Here is a 27,857-nt window from a genome sequence, read left to right as displayed (position 1 = left end):
GGTCCCTTCCAACCCTGATATTGTATGATTTTATTAGTAACAGAACTAACCACATTTATTGGAAGCAGCCATACTGGAAGTCCCACCTACAGTCAGATGGGCGCACACAAAGATGAGTGAGGACCAACCGCCGCGGCCGAATGAAAAGAGCCACTGCTGTGAACTGTGCTTTTTTCCAAACGAAGGACAAACGACTCAGCGTTCTGTCTGGAGTCTGCCACGGAGTAGTCAAACCACACAGCACAAAAGACAAATCTAATTACATTGCAAAGGAAAGGTTTTTGCTGGAAGACATTCATGCGTTTGTCATCCATGTTTTAACAAAGTAGGATCAAAAACTTTTCTTTCCTGGTAGTCAGCAGCTGGGTGGGTGGTTTCTCTCCAGAAAAGGCTTCTGTGAGGATTAATTTATGCTTCTAAGGCAATCGGAACTTGCACTCTGTAAGGACACACTTCAGTGTATGCAGCAGCGGCTGGATTACAAACCTGGCTCTTGGTATCTTCAGTGTGCCTTAGCCAGTGCAGTCACTGTTGCTTGTAAAATCCACGTAGCTCTGTTCACTTTCAGCAGCATACCTATCACAAGGACAGCTTCCCAAATCGGCAGATTTGCTCTAAGAGGGGTCCGAGTGGAAGGTCGGGTGGCTATTCACCCTTGAGCCTTAAGTACAATCTTTATCTGTAGTGCGGGCTGTCCAGGTGGGTGAAAGAGTCTGCAATTCCTGGGCGGGGGGGTCTCCTGAGGGCAAGGACAGCTTCCTCCAATGAGCCCCTGAAGGACAGCAAGACATCCCAAGGTGGGTGAGAGGAGGGATGAAAGGACGCAAGGTCTTTTCCCACTCCTAATCTCTGGCAGAGGGAAGCGTGCAACACTAAGGGAGGATGAAATATGAGGAAGTTTAGTGTGTGGGTCCATGGTGGGGAAAGCGGACAAGAGAGAGAGAATCTAAGTGTGCATACATTTTAGCATCACTTGTCTAGGTTGGGGACACATTGATATTTTTGGTAAGAGTTAGCTAGTAGATTTTTGCCTGCACTAGGAAATTTTTTTAAACAATTCATGATGTAGATGAGGGCAAGGGGCTTGAATGTTATGTAGAAAGGGCAGGAAGCTAAGGGAGGGATTGTCACAGGGGGTGACAGCTCAGAGCAGTGGGTCAGAGATGGCTGAGTGAATAATTGTTTAAAATAGTCAACATAAATTTTTCCCAGAAATATAGGTTCAATGGTTTCTTCATTGTTGTGTACAGAACAAAAGACACAGCACAAGTCCAAAACTAACCCTGTGTTTCCATAAAGTGCACTTCGGAGTGCAAAAATCTCTCCTCTAAAAAGCCTCAACCAACTACTCCAGAATGTCCCACCGAGCCCTCCTTTGGCATGTGGATTTGACAAGAGGAAAAAGATTAGAGAGTCACATGATGTGTGACCTTCCCCATTCTAAACGCTGACCCTCAGCACTCACTGCTCCTTCTCACCGAATGTTCACAGAACACAGTGTTCTCAGCAGCTCCCCAGGGTTTCACCCAACCCTCCTTTCTGGGTCTGTTTTAGTGCCTAATCTTGCCAACATAGATTAAATCCAGCTCTGTGGCAAGAATCAGCATAAAGGACACTTTAGACCCACTTCAGCCTATTCTGAAGGATTAAAAGGGTTGTGGGTTGCACAGTGGTGCATGGGCTTGGTGGTGGCACTCTGCAGCAAGGTGAATTTCACCTTAATGAAAGCTTACTACTGGGAATAGTGGCCACACTATGCTGGCTCACATCAGTCAGTGCCATGGGCTGATGGAGACCCAGCTGAAATGAATGTAAGGCTCCCACTGACCTCAGTGGGCTAAGACTCTACGACTTTTTTGACTGTTTGTAGAAGTGCTTCATGGGAGCTTTTCCGCAGACTTCCATGGGCATCGGCTCAGGGCCTCAGATTGGAGCAGAGTGTCACATATTTTGTGTTGTAGTCAGCTCCGAGCATATTACCAGTGTTTAATAAAGAATGGGGACGGTTCTGTGGCTAGGATGAGAGATTTTTGCTCACCAAGCTCTGTTAACCTGTATCCAGTCATTTTCAGAGCCAAGCTTTAACAAAGCAAGGTGGCTATTTGCAGAAGCAGTTTCACAAGATGAGAATGAGATTTCATACGGTTGAGATTTCAAGGATGCTGGACTTTGAAAATAATCATCTTTTACATTGCAATCAGGAAATCATGTCATTTAGGCACATCCCAAAAATGTGTTAAAGAAATGCTAGCTTCCCAAATTCAGCCACTACAGTACGTTATTACATTCACTACACAGATTTTTCACAAGTACTAATGAGTGACAAAAATAACTGACCTACTTTTGATTCCACAAATACCGGTATCTCACATTTGGAGGCACGGAAAGCAGCATTGAGACATTTAGAACAAGTCTATACTTGAATGGCCTTTTTTAACTCACTAAATCATTCCAGTTTCAACAGTTTTTAATGTACTATTTTGTACACCTTGCAAGTTCCCTGGAGCTATTTCTTCGGTTTCAGATACGGCTATGTTGAATACAGAACCCTGAAGCTCATTAATATTTTTACAGTTGCTCTGCTGTTTTAGAGGAGACGTCATTCCCAATATGGTAGTTTGCTTAATGGTCTGCATACAAGTGGCGTGCTTCCCAACCCCTGCCTATTCACCCTGTCTAGAGGTGGCTGCTCTTCATTAGCGGGGGGGGGGGGGGGGAAGGGGGGGGGGCGCAACATTACTCCCCAGAGTAACAATTCCTAGATTCTCAATGGGGGAGAAGTTGCCCCAGTGCAGAAAGCCAGCACATGGCCGAGGCCCCAGTTGAGCTTTGTTTGAGGACCCGCAAAGCCTCCTTGTGCAGCACATGAAGCCAGAGACCCAGTGCTGTTCGGGTCTGACCCATAGCTGGCCAGGGCCGACCTCTTGTGGTGCTGAGGGGCATGAGGACAGAGACCACGGCTAGTCTCTGCCTCCCTTCTGAGGCGATACCAATTGTATTAAACTACAAGTTAAACTTCATCCTTTTGACACTGTGTATGTTTTCCAAAGCTGGGGAAGCTTTGAAAACTGCAGAGTAGAAAAAAGAAAAAGGGGGGGGAAAGACACCGAACATCCCGCCACCTCCAGATATTATTCATACTATTGCACACAGTGGCAAGGAGAAATGGGAAAGGAACTGGGGGGGGGAGGCAATAAAAAATGAAAATCAAAGAACGAAATTTTTTTGTTTTTGAAAACCAAATTGAAATGCTATAAAAATTTTCTGGTGAACAATCAAAACATTTCAAAAGTAAAATATTGAATAAAACTTTTTTGTTGGAAAATTTTCACAGAAAATAGATTTTTGGTTAGTTAATTATTTAGAGGCCTTTTAGGACAGTTTTTCTTTCTCCTTGGTTAGCACATCAATTAGAGATTGAGGAGTCCAGACTGCCAAAGATTCTTTGGGCCTTTTAAAATTACCTCATCAATTTTTAGCCACTGAATTTATTATTAAAGACACACAGCGATGGAATATTTCAAGCCAATCATTATTTTCTCACATAGGTGAGTCCTCCCAGTCGCTGCCCCAGTTAAATATCTTGCAAATAGTTATAGAGTGAAACTAGGGGCGTCAATTAATCACAGTTAACTCATGAGATTAACTCATAAAAATTAATTGCGATTAATCGCACTTATAATAATAGAACATCAATTGAAATTTATTATATATTTTTGGATTTCCCCCCTACATTTTCAATATTAATTTCAATTACAACACAGAATACAAAGGACACGGTACTCACTTTATATTATTATTTTGAATTACAAATATTTGCACTGTAAAAACGATAAACAATTCACCTCACACAGTTACTGAAGTGCAATCTCTTTATAGTGAAAGTGCAACTTACAAATGCAGATTTATTTTGGTTACATAACTGCACTCAAAAACAAAACAGTGTAAAACTTTGGAGTCTACAAATCCACTAAGTCCTAATTCTTCAATGGCTAAGACAAACAAGTTTGTTTTCATTGAGGGAGCTATTGCTGCCTACTTTTTATTCACACTGTCACCTGCAAGTGAGAACAGGTTTTCCCTTCATCGTTTGGCCGCCATTCCAGAGGACATGTTTCCATGCTGATGATGCTCTCTTAAAAAACGTGTCAGTTGAATTTGTGACTGTACTCCTTAGGGGCAGAATTGTATGTCTCCTGCTGTTTCACATGCATTCTGCATGCATTCATGTTATAGACATCTCGAATGATGACCCAGCACATGTTCGTTTTAAGAACACTTTCACAAAAGTGAAAGTACGGAAGTGAGATTTCTAAAAGTAGCTACAGCACTAGACCGAAGATTTAAGAATCTGAAGTGCCTTCCAAAATCTAAAAGGGATGAAATATGGAGCACGCTTGCAGATGTCTAAAAAGAGCAACGCTCCCGTGCGGAAACTACACAACCTAAACCACCAAAAAAGAAAATCAACCTTCTGCTGGTGGTGAGTCAGATAATGAAATTGAACATCGTTTGGCATACACTGCTTTGGATCCTTATCGAGCAGAACCCATCATCAGCGTGGTAGCATGTCCTCTAGAATGGTGATTGTAACATGAAGGGACATATGAATCCTTAACGCATCTGGCACGTAGATATCTTCCAACGCCAGCTACATCAGTGCCATGCGAATGCCTGTTCTTACTTTCAGGTGACATTGTAAACAAGAAGCAGGCGGCATTCTCTCTGGCAAATTGAAAGCAACATTGTTTATCTGAGTGATATGTTGACCAAGAACTAGGACTGAGAGGACTTGTAGAGTTAAAGTTTTATATTGTTTCATTTTTGAATGCAGTTTTTTTGTACATAATTCTATACATGTAAAGTCACCTTTCATAATAGAGAAATTTCACTACAGTACTTCTACTAGGTGAATTGAAAAATACATTTTACAATACAAATATTTCTAATAAAAATAAATATAAACTGAGCCCTGTGCAGTTTGTATTCTGTATTGTAATTGAAATTAATATATTTGAAAATAAATTATAATATATTAAAATATATTATAATAAACATAGAAAAATATTTAAAATAAATGGTATTCTATTGTTGTTTAATCGCTCGACAACCCTGAATGAAACTATCTGGACAAGTGGCAGATGCAAAAATAAAGCTGATCTCCTTACTGCAGAAAAATTCAGTAATACTGCTGTTTCCTAACCTTGGCTGTCTGGTAGCACCACTTGGTCCATCAGCTCAATGGTGCAGAAATGTCTCCCACATACTTGGGTCTCTATGGCTCAATCACATGTCATAGATTTTTCTATCCATGGTCTGACATTAGCCACTTAAAAAAATTAATCTATTAGGGCCCGGTGTAATGCATCAGCGTCTTTATTATCCATATAACTATGTGTACTGAGTAAGATAGGTAATATAATCCGTAAACAACTTCCATTTCTATTCTCTGCTCTCCCTGTTCATGGAGGCTTGGACCCTCAATGGCTGTCAACAAAGATGGTCAGAGGAACGAGCCCATGGTCTGCGGGTCCCAAAAGCTCCAGGTGCCAGAGGGCGGGGGAGGAGGTCACTCAGTGAAAACTGCCCTCTTCTCTTTATCCCCTCGTGCGTCTCTGGCACGGGCCGCTGTGAGAAGAGAGACTGTGCAGCAGATGGAGCACTGGTCTGACCCACTTTGTCCGCTCTCTGGAGGGGCCAGTGGCAGGGGTAGCCAGGTGGGCTGTTTCTGCCTTCAGGCAGGTGATGTGACGCATTGTCCTGCAGCTGAACTGAAATGTGCTGTCAGGCAGCACAGAACAGGGAGCTGGCAGTGGCAGGGGCTTTTGCAAGGAGCCTTCTTAGCACAGCCAGCAGTGCGTCAGTCTCAATCTGGAGGTCCTGCGTTCATTCCTCAGAGAAGGCAGGCTGATTCTTTTGCCATGGCCCTTCTGGCTGACCATTCCCTGCAGTCAGCTGGAGTGCAGAGGTTCCCGTTCTGCACTTTGTCACATGGAGGGCATGGCGGGGAGGGGGGTCCCACACATGTGACCAGCATCTGCCAAGCACAACTCCATGGCTTCTCCCTAATGGTCTAGTGGTCAGGAGTCAGCATTTTCACTGCTGTAGCCTGGGTTTGATTCCCAGCCTGGAGCCTGTTTCCATGTGCTGGCCAGGCCTTTCAATTTAGTGTATTCTAAAGTCTTCTTTCTCCTTTTCAAGTGTCTCTTTCTTTTCTCCTTCGTTCCCTTTCCCCCATCCTGCCTTTCAAACTCCAATGTCCTCTGGGCCCGCTCTCAAAGGGCCTTTGACCTGTCCTCTGGCCGCTCCTGGCACTGCCGGCCATCCACACATGGCCCTACCTAGTCTCGGGCCCAGGTGCAGAGACAGCACCTTACCCTTTTCTCCCTGGTGGTCTAAGTGGTCGAATTTTGGCACTCTCACCACCATGGCCTCGGTTCAATTCTCCTTTCAACCCAGGGAGGTAGGTCCAAGTACGGCAATAAGGGGGAGCGGTTTGTCCTGCAATCAGCCAGGGGAGATACGCTTCTTCATTTAGTCCCACAGGGACTAGAAAACTGGAAATCAAAGCCAAGTAGAGAGGAACATGAACTCTGGCAAGTCAAGTGTAAAGGTAGTGCAAGGCAAGACAAGAAAGTATTTGAAGAGCTACTAGCACGAGACATAAGAATCGCTCTACTAAGTCAGACCAAAGATCCATCTAGCCCAGACCCTGTCTTCCGACAGTAGCCAATGCCAGGCACATCAGAAGGAATGAACAGAACAGTTAATCATCAAGTGATCCATCCCCTTTTTCTCAATCACAGCTTCTGGCAAAGAGAGGCTAGGGATACTATTCCTGCCCATTCTGGCTAATAGCCATTGGTGGACCTATCCTCCATGAATTTATGTAGCTCTTTTTTGAACCCTGTTATAGTCTTGGTCTTCACAACTGTGGCGTTGCACTCGATATGTTTGTGAAAACATGCTTATGAGTATAAATATGATGTAACTGGAATATGCTTTATGCGAAAGGTCTCCTGTAACGTATAAATGAAAGGTATAAATGTGATAAATGTGATGTAACTGGAATATGTTACTGAACATATTCCTCCTATTTATATGCATGTAGCATGCTTGTAGCTGAAGCTAGAAATATGAAGTATAACTCTGAAGTCCTAATGTAATTATTTATGCAAAATCTGGGCCATTAATGGTGGTTTAGCATCTTGATGGCTCCCATTGACAAGGAAAATTGGTTGTAAACACTTTGTTCACCTGCAAGCCTTCCTGTGAACGTGTCAGCCAGCCCATGGGTAATGAAGAATGACGTCTTACAGTGACATGTGACCATGTCACCTGATACTGGAATCCATGTTAAACCTAGTACTTTTCCATTTGAAGGAGGTGTGGGAACCCAGAGAAACAAAAGATTCCCTCCTTGTGGAACAGAACAAAGGGAACTTCCAGTCATGAGAAAACCCCTAATTTTCACCTAAAATGTCTTCTGAAAATGACAAGGACTGCATCAGTGGAAAGGATTTGGCCCAGACTAGGAAGGACTCTAGTCTGTGAAAGAAGCCTATTGAAACATCTTTGAGGAGGAGCTTTACCTGTAATCAGTTTCTTAATGTATTAGACTTGCGTGTTCTGTTTTATTTTGCTTGGTAACTTACTTTGTTCTGTCTGTTATTACTTGGAAACACTTAAATCTTACTTTTTATACTTACATTCAATTCTATTTATGGATAAACCCAGAGTAAGTGATTAGTACCTGGCAAAGGCCTCTGCTTCAGTGAGTGGCTAAGAGATGGGGAAGGAAGCATAGGAGTTAAGGGTCTGTTGTCATACTGGAAGCAGATACCTAGCAGAGTCCCTCAAGAATCTGGAGAGGGACCTGTGCTGATCTGCAGATGAGCTGGAAAAGGGGGTGAAGAGTCAAGTGGCAAAACTGACAGACGATCCAAACTTTCTCCAGACGGTCAAGTCCCAAGCTGAGTGCCAAGGCTTACAAAGGGTCTGCCGAAACTGGGGGACTGGGCAAGAAAATGCCAGATGAAATTCAGTGTTGATAAGTGGAAAGTAACACAGATTGGAAAAAATAACCCCATCTCTGCCTTCTAAAGGATGGGCGTCTAAATTAGCTGTTCCCACTCAAAAAACAGATTTTGGAGTCATGGTGGCTACTTCTCTGAAAACTTCTGCTCGATGGGCAGCAACAGTGGAAACAGCTAAAAGAAGCGTTTCCTTAATAGCACTAATTTTTGAAAATCTTGGCCTTGGCTTTTTCCACATAACGGACACACAGGAATCTCGGAGTTAGCTATTAAAATTCCTGCTGATATTCACTCTAAATATGGGGGTGGAAAATCTGGAAATGTGCTTCTATATCATCTTTAGGTACAATCTAGCTGAAAACCCACTATCCACATTTACAGAAAATCTACTGAATGCATCAGGAAGCACTGAAATGGGGGTGTTGCAGGTCTCTCTTTGGCTCTTTCAAACGCTTGTGCCACTGCTCTGTATTTATTCAGCTCTTTTGGTAAATGGTCAAGACGAAAGCTGGTGTGATTTCGGGTTTTATCCTGCAATTAACTGGGCCAGATCCTCAGGTGTTGTAAATCGGAAGCTGTGTGACTTTCTAATGAAGCCTAACCTTATATTCCTCCTATCGCTTCTATGAACATCTAGTCCAGTACGGTCTGGACCATGTTTGCAATGGAGTCCTTTCTTGCCGCTTCTGCCTGATCTACGGAGCGCTCTCTCTGAGTCCATCACAGCCCTAAACTAGCGTGTAGCTCTGTTGCTCTGCTAGCCGTGTAGCTTACACTGTAGGGACTCATGCGTTTCATCTCGGCAGGTTCTTATTTCAAACCCAGATGTCAGAACCGAGGCTGGCAGGCCATCGTACAGCCTCTGGTGGTCCCATTTAAGAAATATACTAAAGCATGTGCCTCACTTTAAAATGTTATTGGAACTACTTACATCCTGAAAGAGAGAAACGTGCTTTTGCACTGTACTGAATTAAGCAATGGCAGGCATTCAAGGGGTCATATTTTAAATGGAGAAAAAATTGAATCCCACCCTGAAATATATATGCTAGGTCCCTAAACTGATGCAAAGTTTTCAGCTACTGTTACTCTTGTTACATTTATTTTAGATTATATGTTAGATTTTATTCTGCCCGGACATTGTTAATCTGTGAAATATTGGTCTGGTGAACCAGTCGCTTGTAGATTAAATTACTTCTGAGGGCATTTTGTGCCAAAAAATTAAAAATTCTGCACACAATATTCTGCAAGTTTTATTTGTCAATAAATAAATGCAGAGGTTCCAGCATTACAGTGTGGACCACAGGCCACTGGCTCTACAAAGACTCCGCAACCTCCACCCCTCGAGAACATAAGCAGTGAGGCTGCTCCCAACCCTGACACAAGGCCAGGGCCTGCCCCAGAAACACCCTGAAGCCCTGCCCTCTGCATCAGATTCATCAAGTGTGGGGCAGTCACACTCAACCTGGCATGCTCAACCTGGCACGATCCAAGTGTGGAGGGTCTCAGTGTGGGGGGGGTCCGGGTGTGGGGTGAGAGGTGTCTGTGTGGGACAATCTGGGTCCAGGCAGCTGACTGAGGGAGGCTCTAGACAAGGGGGATCTGGAAGCAGAGAGTGTCAGTGTGGGCGTTTCCAGGTGAAGGGACAATGGGACTCTGCAGGGCCTTCCAGGTAAAAGTTTTTGAGGCTAAGTGGAGGGGGTTTAGGGGGGTCTTAGCTGGGGGTCAGAGTGGGGGTTTGAGTGCACGGAGCTCAGTTGGGGGTTGTCTGGGTGCAGGGGTGGGGGGGTCAGGAGGCAGGGGGTCTGGGTGCAGAGGGGGCTCCAGATGCAGGGGCTGAGATTCAGTGGGGTGGGGTTCTGGAATCAAGGCTAGAGGGGTTCTGGGTCTATGGGGGTGAGGTTTGGCGAAGGTGTCTGGGCATGGGAGGGCCAGATGCATGACGGTTGGGCAGATAGGGGAGCATTGCCCCTTACAGTGAGACCTTGCCCTGCAGCTGAAGGGTAATGGTGTCAGGAATCAGGAGAAGATGATGAGCCTTCTGCAGCTGGGACGGGTTTCTGACACAACCCCAGCCAGTCCTTGCAGGGGAAGAGGAAGTCCTGTTCTCTCCTGCCTCCAGCCCAATGGGATTAGCAGCTGATCCAGGTTCAGGACAGAAGCCATTGGCTGCGGTGTCCCCAGCTCTCCAGTGATTTACCTTTCTGTCTGCTGCTCCGGGTGCCTGAAGCGATGTACCTTCAGAGGTTGCGAGTGGTGCGTCATTGCTCTTCCAGCTTCCCTTTGTTTCCCTGTCAAAAAGTCATTTTCCTGCAGGGAAACAAAGAAATCTGCAGGGGCCATTAATTCTGAGAATGCTCAGGGGCACAGAATTCTCCCAGGATTAACTAAATAAAGGAATCAACTAAAGAAGTGTATCTAGCCACAATAGCAATAAAATAATGTATGAAGTTCTCTGTTCTTGGCGGAGCCTCCGTGGACAATATGAAGATATTTAGACTCTGTCTATATACAATTTATGAATGGTGAGTGCTGCAGTTATAACATTATTGTATCATGGAATGTGGAACCCACCATTTGATGGCAGGGATGCATCATATTTCTGCCATGTCATGGTAGTCATTAGACCTTCAATGGTTTCCTATTAAGGGGGCAACATCTAGGGTCAATGGGTTGGTTAAAACTTGAAGAAGCTAATTTCTCCAACAGGACAAGCCCAACAACGAGATTTTTAACCAAATCCAGCAACTGTCTCCATCAACACTGGCTTCATTTTGGCATCTTTCTTGGTATAGACATCCTGATAATAATTAGGCTGGAAGATCAATACATTATGAAATGGTGATCACCTGCGTACCAAAAGCTTTGTTGGTGCGATAAGGTGAGGGACACCAATCGAATATACAACCTAACTCACCTAGCTAGAGGTAATCTTAGTGGCACTCGAACTGCAAGGCAGCTACGTCCGTTTGGGATTTGCAGTGATGATGATGATGCTATGCAGAAAGGGGGAGTGGAAAATTCCCAGCAAAAGATCGAAGAATTTAGACATTGGTCTGGGGAAATAAAAACGCCAGGGAGTCCCACATCAAGTTTTGGGCAGAGCAGGGGAAGAAATGGGTATGCTTATGTAGCAGAGGGATCCGGTTTAACTGCTTAACTAACCAAGGTCAGAGAAAGCTAGCTGAGAAAGGCTCCATGATTCTGAAGATAAACCATGAACTGCAGGGGGAGGATTCTGGGCACTCCAAACTCAAAAACGTCTCTGTAGTGGTGAGGAAGCTGAGACAAGGAAATGCACATAGCTGCGTTTATTTTATTTACATCTCAGTAGTTCTTCTGTTACTAAGAGCAATGGCATTTCACAGTTTGTGTGTCTGCTGGCTCTCATTGTGACATGCCTCTGCAGAGTTAAACTGTGAACCCAGAGCACCCATGTCAACGGTGTAAGGTGGATGAGCAGTTGGACCATGGACTTGCTGCTCTTAGAAGGGGGTGCTAGTCAGAGGACCTGCACCTCGAGAGTATGCCTAGAGACCTCACCCAGCCAGTGTTTAGACCTGTTCAGACACAGGAGGCTTAAAGAGCATACAGGGCCCAGTGAGGTGGCCTCCAAACATAATAGCCGTGGCTTGTCCAGCTACAGGGAGAGCTCTACCAGGGCTGTGTGTGTGAGACACATGTCAGTAGCATTGTGCACATGAATTAAGGGCAGTCTGTGGCCTTAAATCATCTGATTTGTCTGGCTTTGCTCTTTTAGAGTAACCCACATCATTATGCAAGTTACCATTGGGTCTTCACACTTGATTCAGGGTTATATATAGGGCTTGTCTACATGGGGACACTCAGGAAACTTAATCTAATTAACTCAATTTGTAAAATTAAAGTGGATCCTTCATTTGGTTTATCTTAAATGACTTAAAATAAACCAAATAAAGGCAACTTAAATTATATATGAGAGTGTCTGTACAGAGACTTAATTCAGTTTAATTAATCCACTTTAAATCCACACATCTAGATAATTCGGACTAAGTTCCTGAGTGTCTCTGTGTACATAAAAGCTTAGTTAGTGGAAATATAATTAAGAAGAAATGAGAGTACACTATAGAAAAATACTATTTATAGAACTAGAACAGAAATTATTTGAAATTTGATTTCTCCATATATCTATATATATGTGTGTGTGTGTGTCATGAAGCCAGTAATAAACTATCATGACAGTTTCTAAAAATTATAGATAATAATTTTCCAGTACAAAAGGTATTGCACCCAGCAAGCAGTTTATTTTAGACCTCATTATGACAGATAAAGATAAATTGATCACTGGCCTAGAAATTGGTGGTTGCCTAGGGACCAGTGATCATGACCTAATTACATTCATTATGGACAAACCGAAGACAGTCATAACCAGTAATATATATGCTTGGTGGTTTAAAAAGGGTAAATGTAGAAAGCCCGAAGAAAATTATGAGCAAAATTCATTAGTAGGAAAAATGTAGACAGAAAACTGCGAATTGTTTAAGAAGAGTTTACGACAAAGCCTCAATTTCCTAACATCACAAATTTGGCTAATGGCCCACCCCCGTTGAGAAGGGAAGTGATGGATATTTCATTTATTAGAAAGGGAAAACAATATATAACATGAAAAAGTAGATAGCAATCAATATAAATTAGAAGTTATTAAGTGTAGAAAATTGATAAGGGAAGCTTAAAAACATCACGGAAAAGTCCACGACTGGCTGGCTTATGGACATTAAGAAATACATGAGGAACAAAAGAAATCCTAGCAATGCTATAGGCTCATTACTAAATGGACGTGGTTAAATGGTCAATAGTGGCAGAAAAGGCAGAAGCCTTCAATAAATATTTTTCTTCTGTATTTAGAAAAAAATGAGATGATGAATGCATGCCACATGGGGATAATAAACAACTTTCCAGTCCATCTATAGCTAAGAAAGATGTTAAAAGCATCTACTAGGCATAAAATAATTTAAATCTGAAGGGCTGGATAACTTGCACTGTATTGTCCTAAAATGCCAACTATGCGGATCTCGGGCCCACATACTTTATTTTATAATCAATTTTTGAATTCTCGGGAAAAAGTAGAAAACTGAAAAACTGCTAATGTTCTGCCAAAATTCAAAAGGCGAAGCGGGATAAACCAAGTAATGGATTATCAATCCTCGACAAAATAATAGAAAAGTTAACACAGGATTCAATCAACAAAGAGTTGAAAATAGGAATATAATTAATTAATAACCAGACAACATGGGTTTATGGCAACAAAGCTTATATTCTTTGATAAAATTATAAATTCGTTGAAAAAGGTAAGTGCGGAAAAGTAATATACTGAGATTTTTGTAAGGCATGTGTCTTAGTAACAGACGACATTCTGATTCAAAATCAGCAGTAAACAATATCAATAATGCACGTTAAATGGATTAAGAACAGACGGACAGATCTCAAAAAGTAGTCATTAACTGGGAATCATCATCAAATGTGGGTGTTTCTAGTGGGGTTCTGTAGTGACTGGAGTAGGCCTGACGCTATTACATATTATCATCAATGATGTGGAAATAACATACAGTCACTGCTTTGTCTGTTTAGATTATCAAAAAGAAGATCCTGGGTTGACGATTTTAGAAAATACCAGGTACTAAAGGGCTTCTTAAGCTGCTGGAGAGAGGCACAGTAAGAGCCAATGCCAGGACGTTCAAGATATAGAAATCATTCAAATTAGGAATAAAGCACATTTTGGTTATCTTTTGGAAAAAAATATCAAGAGAAGGGCTGGATTATCCATCTTTTGATGTCTTTATATCCAGACTGGATGCTCTTCTGGGAAATATGCTTTACTGGGCTTTGTATAAGGATAGCTGAGTGGAATTTTCTGGACTGTGTTATACAGGAGGTCAGACTAGCTTTTAAAAAAATCTATGGATCTATGTATGTCAGACTTTTAGGACTTTTTCTAATAAATTGAAGGACTAGAGGTTGCAAATATATTTGCTTACCTAATGTCAAGGTTCCTCCCCCACTCTGAACTCTAGGGTACAGATGTGGGGACCTGCATGAAAAACCTCCTAAGCTTATCTTTACCAGCTTAGGTCAAAACTTCCCCAAGGTACAAAATATTCCACCCTTTGTCCTTGGATTGGCTGCTACCACCACCAAACTAATACTGGTTACTGGGGAAGAGCTGTCTGGACACGTCTTTCCCCCCAAAATACTTCCCAAAACCTTGCACCCCACTTCCTGGACAAGGTTTGGTAAAAAGCCTCACCAATTTGCCTAGGTGACTACAGACCCAGACCCTTGGATCTTAAGAACAATGAACAATCCTCCCAACACTTGCACCCCCCCTTTCCTGGGAAATGTTGGATAAAAAGCCTCACCAATTTGCATAGGTGACCACAGACCCAACCCTTGGATCTGAGAACAATGAAAAAGCATTCAGTTTTCTTACAAGAAGACTTTTAATAAAAATAGAAGTAAATAGAAATAAAGAAATCCCCCCTGTAAAATCAGGATGGTAGATACCTTACAGAGTAATTAGATTCAAAACATAGAGAATCCCTCTAGGCAAAACCTTAAGTTACAAAAAAGATACACAGACAGATATAGTTATTCTATTCAGCACAGTTCTTTTCTCAGCCATTTAAAGAAATCATAATCTAACACGTACTTAGTTAGATTACTTACTAAAAGTTCTAAGACTCCATTCCTGGTCTATCCCCGGCAAAAACAGAATATAGACAGACACACAGACCCTTTGTTTCTCTCCTTCCTCCCAGCTTTTGAAAGTATCTTGTCTCCTCATTGGTCATTTTGGTCAGGTGCCAGTGAGTTTACCTTTAGCTTCTTAACCCTTTACAGGTGAGAGGAGCTTTCCCCTGGCCAGGAGGGATTTCAAAGGGGTTTACCCTTCCCTTTATATTTATGACACCTAAATAGCAGGTTTTATGCATACCAAAGCAAATAAATAGGCATCCGAGTTCTATGACGCTTTTCCAAAAATCATGGCTGCCTTGAATGGTTATTTTCAGGACAGATAGTTTGACAATGTTGTGTGAGTACATACACAACTGGAAGACACAATCAGACCATTGAATACGGGCCTTCTTCCACAGTAGGACTTGGCGATATGTTTCTAACAAAATGTTATTTCACTGAAAAAAAATGGCCTTTCAAAAATAACATTTTTTGCAAAATTATCAGTTTTTGCAAAATTTTTCATGACAGTTCTACTGATTTTTTATCATGGCTATTGAAAGTTTTTGTTTTAATACTTTTTTTAAACAACCAGTGTTTTTGACATAATTGTGACAAAAGTTGTTGCAGGAGAACTGTACAAAGGAGACATTTCTGTATATACGGAAACGGCTCACAGATAAGGTGCCAGCTGCTGGCTCTCAAGGATCTGTAGCTCAGGTTTGGGTTTTGCTTGCACAATAAAACTTGTATTTGTGTGCTACAGACGACTTCCTGTGGCAGATCCCTGCATGGTGCTCTTCACAGAAATGACTTGGAAATTCTGGACTTTGCTTCCTCAGCTATCTACACGCAGAACTCTGGGTGTTCAAAGTAGGCGTGGCGGAGGCTCACCTCACCAGCTATGGAAAAGAGCACTCTGTGCATACGGTGGGGAAATGCTGAGGGCCTGCCCCCCTGCCCGGCAGGGAGGCTCCGGAGGCATTGCCTCTCTCTCTCAGGCACAGTGCCTTCTGCAGCCCCCACTGCCTCCAATGCAGGCAAACTCGAGCCTTGTGCTTGTAGGCCATGGTCTCCATTTTCATCGTGAAATGTGCTCTAGCATAAAAACTCCAAATTGTCACCGCCATCGAGCAGTGCGAGCCCAACTGCATTTCTCACAACTCAAAACCGGGAGACTTGCAAACATCTGATAGTACCAGGAGGAACGATGAATAATGTATGAATGAAAAAGCAAAAACCAGGAAACCGTCAGAAGTCTCAGCAGCTAATTGCTGTACCTTCCTCACAAGAAACTAACAGACAGGCAGACACATCCGTGAGCCACGTCACGTGGATGGAGCATCACAGAAGAGGCAGCACCCTGGAACAGCACACAAAGCATTGAGGCCGGGCAGACCACAGCTCCTCCTTCCCCTACACACACACACCACCCAAGCTCGCCGCGTTGGAGGGACAACCAGACTCATTTACTCCTGCAACTTCTTTCTCTGCAGCATCTCTGAGACCTGATCCTTCCTCTCAGTCCCCACAGGTAACTCACTTTCCCTTGCCTGACTTATCTCCCTCCTCACCCCCCCTTTGCTTTGTGCGTGCTCTCTGTCTGCTAACTCACTCCAGTCCATGCAAATATAGCAGCCAAAGTCATCTTCCTTGCTGAACTTGCTTGCTTGCTGAACTCACGCTGTTACTTCCCTACTCCAATCACTCCAATAGTTCCCCTCGCCTATCAAATAAAAGGCAAAATTCTTGCCTTTAACATCAAGGCTTTGCACCGTTCTGCCCCGGCCTGATGTTGTGGGGGGGAGGGGGGTGACACTTGAAAAGTTCATTCGGCTTTATAGATATTACCAGTCTTGAAAATTATCCTAGTTTTAAACTGAGGAAAACTAGGAGCACGAATGTCTCTAAGACAGAAATGAACTAAGAACATCCATTGTAAGTCTCTGATCTAGCTTTTCCTCACTACCCATCTCACCCCCTTTGCTCAACTAATGATACTGTTCGTAGAAACACCTGTAACTTGGCTATTGCACTTATCCCTCAGGACCGCATCCGTAGCACTGCTGTCCACTGCGGCATTGAGCCAAGGGGTCAAGCAGGGTGGGCTCTGGTCTCCCATTTATTGGTCCAGAGTTTCACTAGCCCCTTCCCAACTGCCCCTGCTGGAATCTTCCAGTGCAGGTGTTCCAAGAGCCGCAGGGTTGGCTCAGACGCAGACTGGTGTCTCCGACCAGTTTCTTTAGCTCTCACTTTCTTTTTTTATACTTCCCCCCCGCTTCTTTTCACAGTCTCTGCTAACGAACTTCTCATTAGTTGCTGCAAAGCCAGTGCCTCCCCATGAATTAGACTCATACCATAGCGTTCTGTGTCGCCAGCAGCTCATTTGTTAGGTGACATGTTTTACTTTATATTTCATTTGCCATTTGTCAGCCCAGTAACATGGATTCATATTCCTTTTTGATGTTTTTATGTTATCTACAAACACTTCAAAGTCACAGTGTTTGCTCTGTTCCTCACGGTTTTCAAAGCCTACCATTAATTATTGCAACGCCCTCTAGTGGTTGAAACAGAGTTGTGTTTTTAAAAATCATGCTCCTGTGTGAGGAGCCCTAGCACATGTAAAAGGTTATGTATGTTTTCGCAGGCAGATAATGTGGCAGTGTAAGGTATGGGTGGATGTACGCCTGTGACTTAGCCTATTAAAATTCATTGCAAAGAAAAGATGTAAAACTGATCTAACTGCCAAGCCTGGCAGCCTCTTTGCAGCATCATGTATTAATACTAATAATCACTCTGGGAAATATGGAAATACACAGCTCAGGTATTCCAAACAACTTTAACTTTGTCTCCATATCATGGTCCAGAAATAGCAGCAGCCTCAATACATTATTCCAGCTCCTCTTCGCCGGTGCTATGCTTCGCTACAGTATCAAACCCTCAGCTGTAAAATAATGGTTTGATTGAAAATATTATAAAGCCAGGAAAACCCAAACGAAGATTATAGGTAAAATATAAATCTAATTCAAGATTGACAATGCACAGATGAGGACACTGTGCGTCCTTACCTCACTCGTATCCCTGCTAACCAGGCTCGGCTGCACAATTCTAGTTGGAAGCACATGTGCCAGTGGAGAGAGATGGGGGATTATTATTTTATTATAAAATAAATTCCCCCCCGCGTTCTCTTTGGAGATTCATGTAGTGACAAGGGGTGAGCGTCTCTCTAGATTGGGTAAAAGAAGCTGTGGCTTAGTGATGGAGGAGTATGGTTTGAACAGTACCATCGTGGGAAATCACTTTACACTGTACAGTTGGGACTCTGGAAAGGTGTTGATTCATTTTTGAAATGAATGATGAATGCAGCTGTCTCGTCTTTGTGAATGGCTTTGTTAGCATAATTGTTTATTATTTGTATTATCATCGCACTTAGGAGCCTCAGTCACGGACCAGGACCCTGTTGTGCCAGGTGCTGTGCAAACAGAACAGAAGAAATTCCCTAACCCCAAAGACCTATCATCTGCCTTTACACTTCTGGCTGATTTTAAGTCACGGATATGGGGCAGAGTTAAATTATGGGGTTGTTAAGTGCTCAATTCTGTGTTTTCCAATGGGACTATTTTGTGTGTTTCTGTGTGTGTGAGCTTTCCAAGTTGTGTTTTCAAAAACTGAAATATCATTTTAAGACATTTTCAAAATGGATGATGCTGCATTTGCTAAACTTTGACTACCTTCCTATGCACCGACCATTCTGCTTGAATTTCTTTAGCTTTGAAAATATATTTAAAAATTTACCAGTGACAAGAGCCCTGTTAGATTCTATGGCGGGCCTTAGTGCTGGCTATCAGACTGTTCCATACCCCTAACTTTCAGTTCCCCATCGCTCTCTCGCTAAGTCTTCCCGGGTATTCCTATGGCCTTCATCACTGTCATATCTGAGCACTTCAGGATCAGTGGCCAAGGGCTACGGCCTTTTCAATGAAGGTCCCCAGCTGTGGAGTCCTTAGCAATGGAGATAAAGGAGACCCTGAGTTTTTCACCGACAGGTCACAGTACGGTACACCTGTCTGTCCAAGAATTCCCTCAGTAATGGCCTTGCTCATGGAGACAAAGCAAGCCCAGTGACAGGACATGGGATTAATCGTCAGTCTGGTGCCATTCAGTTAGATGGTCTGTGCTAAGATAGGACATTGCAGGGTGTCAGGGTTCCCTCCACACTTTGAACTCTAGGGTACACAAGTGGGGACCTGCATGAAAGACCCCCCTAAACTCATTTCTACCAGCTTAGATTCCCTAAGGCACGCTGCCACCACCAAGTGATTTCACCAAGAATCAGGAAAAGGACCTCATGAAGTTCCTATTCCCCTAGAATATCTCCCCAAGCCCTTACATCCCCCCTTTCCTGGGGAGGCTTAAGAATAATATCCTAAACAAATGGTTACACAGTGATCACAGAGCCAAACCCCTGGGTCTTAGGACAATAGAAAAATCAGTCAGTTTCTTAAAAGAAGGATTTTATTTTAAAAAAGGTAAAAATCACCTTTGTAAAATCAGGATAGAAAATAACTTTACAAAAACACAGCAGAACATCCTATAGGCTTTGTTCAAAGTTTCAAAAAACAGGAATAAAACTCCCTCCAGCAAAGGAAAAATTCAAAAGCAGAACAAAAGATAATCTAACACGCCTTGCCTGGCTTTTACTTAAAATTTTTGTCATTTGAGAGACTTTTAGGATGATTTATAGGAGGATTTTTCTGACCTGATGCTTCTCCGCTTTCCAAGAGAACACACAGAAACAAAGCCTTTCTCCTCCCAAGATTTGAAAGTATCTTCTTTCCCCATTGGTCCTTTTGGTCAGGTGGCTGCCAGGTTATTTGAGCTTCTCAACCCGTTACAGGTAAGGAGAAATTCTAGGCTACCCTTAGCTGTATGGTTATGACACAGGGGGATGGGCTTCTCAGAAATGCCAAGACCTGGGTCTGTTTTCCACAAGTCTGCTCTTTCCTGTGGAGAAGTGCTCTTGTGAGGAGCAGAGCCCCAGGATACAGTGAGCAGGATGCTGAGACCATGGAACATTAGAAGAGAATTAGAAAGAAAATAAGGTCATTTTGATTTCATACTCTACAAAGGTACACAACACCAAGTCTAGAGAAGAGGCATCAGATGTGGATTAAATGAAAGGTTGTGTGTGCACATATTGGGGACAAGGAGGTTACCCGCCTCATGTTCGGAGTGAATTAGGGGATCAGGCAGTGAACATACAATGAAGTAAAACACTCATCAAACCACCTCTTAGCAGGTGTTTCATGAAGACGTTTTGGTTCCTAGGATGCCTGCCCAGAATACGGACTGTTTGCAAGCCCATTCTATGCCATAGAAGTGCTGCTGGCTATGGGAGCGAGGGTCAAGGTTCGGGTTAGGGTGGCCTCACTGAGACACCGGCGCCATGCACTATGTGTTCTTTTCGCCGTAGGAACTAGCCATTTGGAATGGTGTTATTCAGCATCGTTTTTACATCTCGCACCTCTGGATAAGTCGTACTGTTTATGGGGAGAGCAATAATGACCCCTGCCTCTCCATCCCTGTAGCTGTCTCATAGCCTTTCAGCTCCCGGCCTCAGATATACACCTGCCAGGGAGTAGAGCCTGTTAATTGTTCAGTCTCCTCTTCACCTGTATATCTCTATCACTCGGAATATAGACCACACTGATGTTAGAAAGGACGCTGCAGCTATGTGATGTTGCAGATTGTAGATGACAAGAAGGAGAGCGTTGTCAGGCAGGACCGCTACGCTAAAGGAAAGGCAGAAATGTTGCTTTCAAAACATTTAGCTAAATCGTACGTTCCATACTCAGGCAAAGTTCTTTGAGGGTGTCAACAAGTGTGGACAAGGATGATCCGGTGGATATAGTGTATTTGGACTTTCAGAAAGTCTTTGACAAGATCCTTTATGAAAGACTTTAATGGAGGATAGTCCATCAATACCTATTAGCGAGGATGGCCATGCATGAAAAGTCATGTTATAGGGTGTCCCTAGCCTCTGACTGTCAGAAGCTGGCAGTACACAAGTTGGTTCTCTCTGAAGATATTGGCCACTGTCAGAAGACAGGACACTGGGCTAGATGGGCCATTGGCTGATCCAATATGGATGTTCTCATGTAAGTCCCATGTGGTGACAGCCCTGCAAGAGAAGATATGTGGCAGAAGTTTTTTGTTTTCTCTCTTTGTGGATCCCTAGCTACATTGATAGTTTCAGAGCTCCTTTTCATTTCCCCTCAGCTGGGAACCCCAGGCTCAGCCTTATGGCATGCAGAGCGCTTTCTGCCTTCGAGACATGATCATTTGGGGTCATTTCTTTCTTCAGCCCTTAGTTTTTTCTTTTAAAATATCCCTAGAATTTGTATTTTCTTTACTTTAAGGAGGCCTCGTTCTTTTCCTTTCTCTGACCTCGTGACTTCTCCTAGGGAGAGAAGAGAAGTGAGAGACAGATGGAGTCCAAGTGGGGAGCAAAAAGTTTCTTTCCACCATGCCTGCTTGAGATATCTGCAGGAAAGGGGAAAATTCAGCAGGTCAGGAAGTGCTTTCTGCTCACTTCCCATCCAGAGTCTCAGTAGAGGTGATTTTTTGGCAACAAACCGAGTCTTTTCAAAGAGTCTGCTTTGAATAAACTAGCAGTCTTAGACCAGTGCACTTTGGATAAAATGCAAGGCCAAGTTCCAGCTGATGGGTAGAGTTGGGCAATTCAGGGATCTTGAGGGGAGAGAGGAGGGAGGAATCTTTCTTTCAGGTCACAGAGACCAAAGTGACTAGGTCAGTGCCCAGCCCCCCAAAAGCACCAAAGTGACTCAGGAGCCTACGTCCCATTTTCAAACGTGACTCAGGGCTGGATTTTTAGAGGTATTTATGTGCCTAAAGATTCAGGTAGGCACCCAGTGGGATTTTCAAAAGTACTGGGGCCTAGAGGCATAGCTTCTCGGGCCAGCTTAGCGCAGAAATAAGCACTAGGAAGTGCAGAGCAATATGAGGGTTGCATGAATGGTTGCCATCTCGGTTCCGCTAGAGTACAGGGCACCTTCTTGGAGATACCTCTCCCGGCCCAATAGTGCCCGCTTTTGCCATGCAGCAGAACAAGCAGCTGGACTCAACCACACTGTGGAACGTCCCACAAAATCTGGTGCACTTGAGAGGCCTGGGGGATTTCCTTAAGCAGGAGAAATCCTCTTCTGGCTTGGTGAGCTGTGTTTAAGGCTGCTGAAGCAGGGGAACGCAGCCCTCACAGACCGGGGAATCTGGCCTCCCAATCGTTTTAGTTTTATTGAGAAGCAAAATAACTGGAAATGGATCAGGTCTAACCCTCATCGGAGTGGCTGGCTTGTCTATTAGTGGCAACTCATGTCACTGTAGCTGCAAAGGGTAGCAAAGGCGCTCTTGACTCTAAATGGAGCCCATGGAGCATTTTTACAACAGAGATGCTCACCAGGGTTAAGAAGAAGCATGTTACCAAGCTGGCTAATTGATTTCCTCCTGTCATATTGGCAGGCAAAACAGATGGGCTGGTTACGGCACTGCAGCCACAATCCTTCCACTTTGCAGATATTGGAAGCTTGAACAATGTGATGCACACAGAGCCAACCTGTTTACACAAGAGGGTCGTTATGTTTTGTACAATTCCTCAGGGGGAATAAGTTCTGCTCCTTTAATTTTATTTGTGTTTCGAGCAGTGGAACTGTGTTTGTAGGAAGAAATTCAATATACCCAAAGATAGGGATGCCACATCTACACAAGTGCTTCCAGATCGAATGAGGTAAAGTTAACAGTCATAACATAAAGCATGATGTGAAGCTCTGTCTATTTCAAGGGCAGAAGAATATGAGTGTAACAGGCAAGAAGGTGCAGGGATAATATATTTACACTCCCCTTTGCTGCAATTCAGTGTATGTTTCTGATGAAGCACAGGCCATACTTCTGGTTTCTTCCCAGGCCTTTTCCATAGGGTATTCTACAGAGTTAAACTTCAGAGCTGTGATCTGCAAAGCCCCGAATCTAGGTGTTAATAATGGTTCCCAGTCAGCTTCAAAGAGAGACAGTTTCTTAGCGATACACACAAACTTCTGTGGGCAAACGGTGTGTGGAAAACTTTGGGATAACTTTCCAACACAAGCTACTAGGCAGAAAGCCTATAGGTGTTCTTTGTACAGATTTCTCCATTTTGCTGCTGTGCCTATATTTCAGTGACAGCTTTGACACTCCCTTATACTTTGTCACACACATACAGCGAGACACAGCCTCGCTGATCTCACAGGGAGGACGTCTCAGTTTCTGTAGTGTGGCGTCAAATCCAAGGGTGTGTGCAGGGCCTAGATTTTGCAGTGAAACAGACATAGCCAGCAGCAGGTCCAGTTTATGAGCCAATAGTCAAGTGCATCCTCAGCTTCCAATAGGAGTGGGACTCTGCAGCCTGTGCTGGGATCAGCTTTCTCAGCAACATCGCCCTTTGTTCTGTGCTGATCAGGGGCTGAGATCTCACGACCGCTTCCAATGCCCATTTATAACGTTTCCCCTTGCCCTCCGCTGGGTTCAGCTCTCAGTTGGTGACTGTGTGGATCCTGCACGACTGTTTACCCTCAGAGGATTCAATATAACCCATGTCACCTCCCCAGGGCTTCCCTACCCTTCTTAGGAATTAAGAAAACAATGCTGCAAGATCAGCCTACAAGATACATGAGCCCTTCCCGGTGTGAGTTGATTTAGCATCCCAGCGTCCCTGGGAGTGAGGGAAGGAGTACCACCACCAGCTGCTTTTTACAGATGAAAATCTGAAATTTTCTATGGGAATTAAAACCATTCCCAAACCATCTCCCTTTACAGTAGGACTATACAGTAGGGCTATATCTGACTAGTCAACTGATATCTGAAATAGCTGGTCATTTCATAGGCTCCTGCAGTATTTAATTTTTGTCTCATGTTGTATTTGTTGAAACTTTTTCAAAGTTAATAAACTATTATATAGCTGGCCAAATAACCGAACTCACCATAGTCAGGGAGGCAGTGTAGCCTACTGACTAGTGCTCAGCTCTCAAACTCAGGAGACATCAGTTCTGGTCCCAGCTCTGCTGCTGATCTGCAGTCCCTCCACCTCTCTGTGCTTCGACTTCTCCAGCTGTAAAACAGGGATGATCAGGAAGAGGAAGAGTGTATTTGGATACTGACTGGCTAACCTAGTGAGGAGGGCTTTAAACTAGGTTTGAAGGGGGCAGGTGATCAAAGCCCATGAGTAAGTCAAAAGAGTTGGGAGAAGAGTTGGAAACTGGGGGGAGCCTCGGCTGTTATAGCAGGGGTAAAGAAGCAATAAGCCAGGAGGCGGGGATCAAATCAGTATCTTAGCACTGGTCTACACTGGAGGGGGAATCGATCTAAGTTATGCAACTTCAGCTGGGTGAATAATGTAGCTGAAGTCAATGTACTTAGATCGACTTACCGTGGTGTCTTCACCGCGGTGAGTCGACGCCTGCTGCTTCCCCATCGACTCCGCCTGCGCCTCTCGCGGCGCTGGAATACAGGAGTCAAGGGAAGAGTGCTCGCGGATTGATTAATTGCATCTAGACTAGACACGAACAATCGATCCCCGCTGGATCGATCGCTGCCCGCCGATCACGCAGGTGGTGAAGACATACCCCTAGATGTCTGTATACTAATGTGAGAAGTATGGGGAATAAGCAGGAAGAACTGGAAATGCTAGTAAATAAACACAACTATGACATAGTTGGCAGACTTGGTGGGATAATAGGCATGACTGCAATATTGGTAGAGAAGGGTACAGCTTGCTCAGGAACGACAAGCAGGCAAAAATGGGAGGAGCTGTTGCCTTCTTTATTAAAAATGCCCACACCTGGACTGAGGTTGAGATAGAAATAAGAGACCGATTTGTTGAAAGTTCTGGATAAGGATAAAAGGGGTAAAAAACAAGGGTGATGTCATGGTAAAAGTCTAGTACAGACCACCAAACCAGGAAGAAGAGGTGGATGAAACTTTTTTTAAATAAGTAACAAAATCATCTAAAGCACAGGGTATGGTGGTGATGAGGGACTTCAACTACCCAGACATCTGTTGGGAAAATAACACAGCAGGGCACAGATTATCCAGCAAATTCTTTCAATGTATTGGAGACAATTTTTTGTATTTCAGAAGGTGGAGAAGGTTGTTCTAGATTTGATTTTGACAAATAGGGAGGAACTGGTTGAGAATTTGAAAGTGGAAGGCAACTTGGGTGAAAATGATCATGAAATGGTAGAGTTCATGATTCTAAGGAATGGTAGGAGGGAGAACAACAAAATAAAAACAATGAATGTCCAGAAGGCAGACTTTAGCTAATTCAGGGAGTTGTTAGGTAAGATCCCATGGGAAGCAAGTCTAAGGGGAAAAACAATTGAAGACAATTGGCTGTTTTCCAAAGAGACATTATTAAGGGCACAAGAGCAAACTGTCCCACTGCGTAGGAAAGATAGGATGTATGGCAAGAGACCACTCTGGCTTAACCAGGAGTTCTTCAATGATCTAAAATTCAAAAAAGAGTCCTACAAAAAGTGGAACTCAGTTCAATTACAAAAGATGAATATATACAAATAACACAAGTATGTAGGGAGAAAATTAGAAAGGCCAAGGCACAAAAACGAGATCAAACTGCCTAGGGATAGAAAGGGTAACAAGAAAACATTCTCTAAATACATTAGAAACAAGAGGAAGACCAAGGACAGGGTAGGCCTGTTACTCAATGAAGGGGGAAAAACAGTAACAGAAAATGTGGAAATGGCAGAGGTGCTTAATGACTTCTTTGTTTCGGTTTTCACCAAGAAGGGTGGTGGTGATTTGACGTCTGAAATAGTGAATGCCGGTGAAAACAAGGAAGGATCAGAAGGGAAAGAAGAAGTTAAAAATTACTTAGAAAAGTTAGATGTCTTCAATTCACCGGGGCCTGGTGAAATGCATCCTAGAATACTCAAGGAGCTGACTGAGCCATTCGTAATTATCTTGGAAAAGTCATGGAAGACAGGATTGATTCCAGAAGACTGGAAAAGGGCAAATATAATGCCCATCTATAAAAAGGGAAATAAGGACAACCCGGGGAATTACAGACCAGTCAGCTTCACTTCTGTACCCAGAAAGAGAATGGAGCAAATCATTAACCAATCAATTTGCAAACACCTAGAAGATAATAGTGACAAATAACAGTCAGCATGGATTTGTCAAGAACAAATCATGTCAAACCAATCTGATAGCTTTCTTTGAGAGGGTAACAAGCCTTGTGGATGGGGAAAATGGTAGATGTGGTATATCTTGACTTTAGTAAGGCTTCTGATACTGTCTCACATGACCGTCTCATAAAAAAACTAGGGAAATATGACCTACATGGGGCTACTATAAGGTGTACAGTGTATAATTAACCGAATACAAGTACTGTAGTGCAATCTCCTCATCATGAAAATTTAACTTAAATGCCTGCTTCTTGTTACAATGTCACCTGCAAGTGAGAACAGGCATTCTCGTGGCACTGTTGTAGCCGGTGTAGCAAGATATTTACGTGCCAGATGCTCTAAAGATTAATGTGTCCTTTCATGCTTCAACTATCATTCCAGGGTACGTGCGTCCATGGTGTTAATGGCTTGTACTCAATAACAATCCAAAGCAGTGTGGACCGATGCATGTTCATTTTCATTATCTGAGTCAGACGCTACCAGCAGAAGGTTGATTTTCTTTTTGGTGATTCAGGTTCTGTAGTTTCTGTACCAGTGTGCTGCTCTTTTAAGACTTCTGAAAGCATGCTCCACACCTCATCCATCTCTGACTTTGGCAGGCACTTCCGAGTCTTAAACCTTGTTTGCGTTTTGTGAAACCTGCAGTGAAAGTGTTCTGAAAAGGAAAAATAGGTACTGGGTCATCATCCGAGACTGCTAGAACATGAAATATATGGCAGAATGCAGGTAAAAAAGAACAGGAGACATACAGTATTCCCCCAAGGAATTCAATCACAAATTTAATTAACGCATTATTCTTTAAAGAGACACAACCATAGGAACCTCCGTCTTTCAGTGTCCAGTTATTCCCCCTGGGCGCTGCAACTTTATATGAGTTTATCAATTTAACAAAGAAATTGATATGTACTAGGCTTGTTATTCCAAAATGAGTCTCTGACACGCTTCAAACCAAACGCACTGCTTCAGGTAGAATAAACCAATTTATTAACTACAAAAGCTAGGTTTTAGGTGATTATAAGTCAAAGCACAAGTCAGATTTGGTTAAATGAAATAAAAGCAAAATGCATTCTAAGCTGAGCTTTACACTTTTAGTTCCTTTACAAACTTAGATGCTTAGATGCTTCTCACACAGGTTGTCCTTCAGCCAGGCTCCCTCCTTTGATCAGCACTTCAGTTGCTTGGTGTGGTGCCTATAGATAGAAGTGGAAGAGAGAGGAAGAGCATGGCAAATGTTTCTCCCTTTTATCATGTTCTTTCTTCCCTCTTGGCTTTGTGCCACAGCCCGCTTCGGAGTCAGGTGAGCATTATCTTATCATCGTCTCAAACTGAGCAAGAGAAGTATGTGTGTGTGTATGGCGGGGGGGGGGGGATTCACTTGGAAGTCCAACAGATCCTTTGTTTCTGCCTAGGCCATTGTCCTTTGTTCCTGTGAGGCTGGTCTGGGTTTGTCCCATACATTCCCTGATGAGGTGTGAACTGCCCCTCTGCTCTTGGGCTTGTTTTAAGCTATGAGGACACATTTTTGGCCTCATAACTTTATACATAAAATTACAACTTATAACAACAATGTTCAGACACCCGATGTGACAAACTTTGCATTGGGCTACCACACAATCATATTATGAGGATGAACATGGGTATTCCTCAATGTACAACGTGTCACAGCAGTCATGAAAAGACAGTCACAAACAAAGTTGAGCAGAAATTGGAATTCCATCCCATGGCTGCCTATATCTCTCATGGTTAGAACCAGGTGGGAAATTGGTTGACCACCTTTGTTGTATGGAAATAAAGGAAAAACATTTGTGCCTTATTTTAAGGGATATTTTCGGGAAACACCATTTCCCTTAGCAATATCATG

General features: G+C 43.3%; 1 long non-coding RNA gene across 1 annotated transcript; it reads left to right on the top strand.

The window, feature by feature from the left end:
• On the top strand, positions 1 to 26,956 carry LOC122463132. The gene is made up of 3 exons (XR_006286175.1): positions 1 to 36; positions 6,346 to 6,357; positions 26,803 to 26,956. It is a non-coding gene; the product is annotated as an uncharacterized LOC122463132 (long non-coding RNA).
• Positions 26,957 to 27,857: the final 901 nt, after the last annotated feature.

This window comes from Chelonia mydas, chromosome 16 (assembly GCF_015237465.2).
Source record: "Chelonia mydas isolate rCheMyd1 chromosome 16, rCheMyd1.pri.v2, whole genome shotgun sequence".
Lineage (NCBI taxonomy): Eukaryota > Metazoa > Chordata > Testudines > Cheloniidae > Chelonia > Chelonia mydas.
Note: the sequence above shows the minus strand (reverse complement) of the source record. Positions and strands in the feature narration are given on the sequence as shown.